The sequence below is a fragment of the Passer domesticus genome, chromosome 5 (assembly GCF_036417665.1).
Source record: "Passer domesticus isolate bPasDom1 chromosome 5, bPasDom1.hap1, whole genome shotgun sequence".
Taxonomy (NCBI): Eukaryota; Metazoa; Chordata; class Aves; order Passeriformes; family Passeridae; genus Passer; species Passer domesticus.
This window is the reverse complement of record NC_087478.1, coordinates 74,658,325-74,662,867: the sequence shown is the minus strand read 5'-3', so window position 1 is coordinate 74,662,867 and position 4,543 is coordinate 74,658,325. Positions and strand designations below refer to the sequence as shown.

General features: G+C 43.8%; 1 long non-coding RNA gene across 5 annotated transcripts in view; it reads left to right on the top strand.

Annotated features, from left to right (window-relative positions):
• Window positions 1-172: 172 nt before the first annotated feature.
• LOC135300998 (uncharacterized) overlaps window positions 173-4,543 on the top strand; it is a 28,386-nt gene continuing 24,015 nt past the window's right edge. For all 5 annotated transcript variants that reach the window (XR_010362757.1, XR_010362756.1, XR_010362755.1 and 2 more), the window contains exons 1-2: window positions 173-269; window positions 2,168-2,242. This is a non-coding gene — a long non-coding RNA (uncharacterized LOC135300998). The remainder of the gene's footprint in view (window positions 270-2,167; window positions 2,243-4,543) is intronic.

The following is a 4,543-nucleotide window of genomic DNA, read 5'->3' as shown; positions in this document are numbered from 1 at the left end:
GCTGCCGGAGGGCAGGGCCGGGCGGCCCCGGGAGCGCCGTGCGGGGCCGGCAGCACCGCGGACAGCGCCGGGACGCGGCGGGGCCCCGGGGGGACGCGGCGAGGCCCGGGCTGGGCCGCCCCCGGCCCGCGGCGGGGCCCGGCTGCCGGCGCTGACGTGCCCGTTGCCATGGCGAGCGCGGCGGCGGGAGGGGATGCTTCTCTGCCGCCATGGTCGCCATGGGACCCCGCCGGCTGGAAGGAAAGGGGCGCGTGAATAAGAGGAGGGAGGTGGGGAGAATATTTAACTAGTTTCCTCCGGGAATTTGCGTCTTCTTTTTTTTTTTTTTTTTTTTTTTTTTAATTATTATTAATTTTTAATTCCCATGTGGATACTGAAACTCCGACAGCCTGATTCATTCCCTTGCCTTGCCCCCGATTTAAAATTCGGCCCTTTTGTGATTTTGTGCCTTCTTTTTTTTTTTTTTTTTTCTTTTCTTTTTCCTTTTACTTTTTTTTTTTTTTTTTTTTTAATTTTAAATTCTCATGTGGATATTGAAACTCAGACAGCCTGGTTCATTCCTTTGCTTTGCTCCCGATGTAAAATTCGGCATATTTGTGATTTTGTGCCTTCTTTCTTTATTTTATTCTTTTTTTTTTTTAAAAATTCCCATGTGGATATTGAAGCTCAGACAGCCTGGTTCATTCCCTTGTCTTGCCCCCGATTTAAAATTCGGCACCTTCGTGAATTTGTGCCTTCTTTCTTTTTTTTTATTGTATTTTTTTTTTAATTCCCATGTGGATATTGAAACTCAGACAGCCTGGTTCATTCCCTTGCCTTGCCTCCAATTTAAAATTTAGCACCTTTGTGAATTTGTGCCTTTCTTTCTTTCTTTCTTTCTTTCTTTCTTTCTTTCTTTCTTTCTTTTTTTAAGATTATTATTAATTTTTAATTCCCATCTGGATACTGAAACTCCGACAGCCTGATTCATTCCCTTGCCTTGCCCCCGATTTAAAATTCGGCACTTTTGTGATTTTGTGCCTTCTTTCTTTTATTTTTTTTAAATTTTTTTTTTTTTTTAATTTTAAATTCTCATGTGGATATTGAAAGTCAGACAGCGTGGTTCATTCCCTTGCCTTGCCCCTGATTTAAAATTTGGCATATTTGTGTTTCGTGCCTTCTTTCTTCTTTTTTTTTATTTTTTAAATATTTTAAATTTTTTTTTAATTCCCATGTGGATACTGAAACTCGGACAGCCTGGTTCATTCCCTTGCCTTGCCCCCGATTTGAAATTCGGCACCTTTTTACTTTTTGGGGAATGGCATCAGCACAATTTCCTTATGTTCTCTGTCACGTGCACTTTATTAAACGAGTTGGGATAATAACAATCCCCCCCGAATCTTAATCAGCCCTCTCTCACAAACGTCTTTTCTGCAGAATTACAGCAGCTCCATAAATTGTATTTCCCTGCAAGTTTGAGGAAGGAAGGGATCATTTTAGTCCTGGCAAACTTTCTGCCTGTGAACTAAGCAAGAAATTTGTTTGGAGTATGGATTTATATTATTTTGGGATTTCTGACTTGAAGTGCATTGGTAAACTGAGCCAATAAAGGCTGGGTGTTCTCCTTTGTTTTCCCTCAATTTTCAGTGGAGAACTCCAAGTATATTTTTATAATTGTTTTTACTAGATGTCTTTAGTGGAGAAAAAGTGCAGGTTTTTTATTGAAAAAGATTATCAAGGAAGAAATAATCAATGTGGTTTTTTTCCCCCCCACTAATTGCAGAGGCATAGTTCAGTTTCCTATATTCTACACTTTTAAGTTACACTACTAACAGTGGAGTGGGCACCCTGGGAATCAGGTCAGAAACATAGAATTATAGACTGGGCTAGAAATAGGTAAGGTGTGGGCAGATTTTTTAATGAATGACATGGAGAGTATCAATAAGAATTGTCTGTTCATCTTCCAGTGGAAGAATTTGGAAGGGAGCACCAGATGAAGGGACTGGCTCAGAACACAAAGAAGGGGAGTAGAGGGGAGCTCCTCAAAGTGTGGGTGCAGCCTCCTGGGGTTCCTTGCCAAAGGATGGTGTGGGTGCAGAATTTCACGTGAGATTGAGGAGAGATTGAACAAATGTTAGGAAAAATGCTAAATAGAACTGAAATCTCTAATAAAACATATTGCTTTCAGAAAATCATCTGAGCTCAGTGCACTGGAGGTTGGGAAAACTCCTGGAGAAAGGATTGTACTGAGGTCCAGTGAAAGGTATTTTATAAAAAAACCCAATAGTTTTATGAAGGAGCTGGGAGTGTGACTTTTTAAATACACCCACAATATGCCTTTGCCCTCTTAGAGAGTGACAATAGTGATGGCAGCTTGGCTGTACACCAGCTTCATTACCAGGTACTACACACAGTGTTTTTCAAAGTTTGGTGGTTTTTTTCGCAGCAAGTTAGGTTGTATGTTTGGGGTTTTTTGGGGTTTTGTTTTTTCTTTTTTCCTCCCTGTGACTGTCAGTGTTAATCTTAATTTTTGCCTACTTTCCAGCTTGGTTTTCCTGACAGTGCAGGAGGGTAGAGGAAAGTTGTCTGACATCTGTGTTGAGGAAGTGTTTCCCAGGGAGATGGAAGATGCTTCACTGACTCACACCTCAGTTCCTCCAGTTCAGGGGTGCAAACTTTGGCAGTTGTAAATGCACCATGTTTTTAAAGAAAACAACCCTGACTGTTGTTTTGGGGTTCACTTTCTCCTACTTGCCCACAGACATTAATACGATGGCTTGAAGTATTTAGTGATATTAGGTTTTCATGATCTTTGCTTACATTATCTTCTCCAGTGGCTGTTGGATCAGTCAAGCCTTTATAAAATTCCCAAACCGCCCCTGTTATTCCAAACCTGATGTCAATTGTTGCCAGAGCCACTGTTGCTGTTGATTATTTTGGAACTGCTTTTGCAGGGCAAAGTAATTTTCATTCAGCATTGACCTGATTTTATTCTGTGGGCATTTTTTGACCAATCCTGGAAGTAAACATCAGATTTTTTTGTGACACCTGTCACATTCCTGGAATTAAGGAAGCTTTTATTCCTGCCAATGAATCCAGAGACAAACCCAGAGAGAGATGTCAAGTACCTCAGCTGACACCTGACAAGTGACAGAAGGGTTCACCACCAGAAAGTTTGCTGTGGGGAGAGGGAGCAGAGAAATAAACCCTGTGAAGGGATGAGAGATAATAGGTGCAAATTAAAATGTATGGAGTGTTGTGCTTTCCATGTATTGGGATCATTATGGCTGAGTTACTCCCTGGGGTGCAGCTCCACATGGAGTCTGTGTTTGCAGGGGCAGGCAGGGGGAAATCATTGTCATTTTTGCACAGGGCTAGACTCTGGTCTGGCCTTGGTGGTCCTTATGGGCCCCTTCCATCTCAGGATATTCTGTCATGCTGAGTTTTCCCTTTTGTTCAGGGGGATCAGGCTCTAGGGCTTGGTACCCCGAGGTCACCAGCCCTGGGGGGCTGGAGGCAGCTCTGGGGTTCCACCAGGAGAAGTCTGTCTTAAATTCCTGCCAGGTTCTGGATGCATCCTTTAACATCTCTGGGCCAAAGTCTGATCAGGAGAATCTGCCCTGGGTTGAGGTGAAGCTGCTGCCCACTGAAACCCCATAAAGCCAGCCTGTTACTGGTTAAACACATCTCCACTGGTTGTCCTGGGGCTGAATTTGGCTCAGAGCCTCGAGAACTTGGACCAGTGCATGAATGACTCCAGGTTCTCTAAGAATGCTGCATTTCAGCCTGGTTTTGTCTCAGGCATGAACTAGGATCCCTCAGTGTGAACTGTGCCACTAAAGGGGAGCCCACCAAGAGCAGGGCTTTTTGTTTTGTTGTTTTCACCTGTTTAAATCCCAACAGGGGTTCAGAGAGAAGGAAGAAATGCCCCACAGCTGAGCTAAAACCATCTTTTCTTAGCTGTGTTCAGACTCCTGTAAGGTCTGACCTTGTCCCTCTGGGGTCTGAGCACAGACATGTGAAAAGAAAGTGAAATTCTGAGATAACAAGATCTGGGAGCACCTTGCATGAGCTTGGTGTGGAAAATAGCAACTTGCCTGGAGGAAATATGACTCATTCTCACTGGTGTTTGGGAAAGTAGGGGGATGTCTAGGTTTCTGTTCAATTAAAGCTTGCTATTAACTCGCTTACTTTGCCTCCTCCCTAGGCATTGCATGCAAAGCAGGAGTCACTGGAGTGAATATAGTGCACTGTGCATCCTGATGGATGTCATTCCATGTGACCCACATGCACAGAGAGCAGCTGGGATGAGTCAGATCTCTGTGGCTGAGGCTGCCACAGCTCCTGCATTCTGGAATTCAATGCATGTGTTTGAACAGAGCAGGACTGATGTCGAACCATTCCTTGGAAAGCAGCAGCAAGATCTGTAGCAACTTTACAGAGGAACTCATTCCCTGAAGACATTGATCCCTTGCCTCTGATTCAGAGAGTGTTTCCAATCATGTGGTGAAGTCAAAGCCAGGTCAAGAGGCCGAGGACAGAAAGGATTGCTGGCAATGGCAGC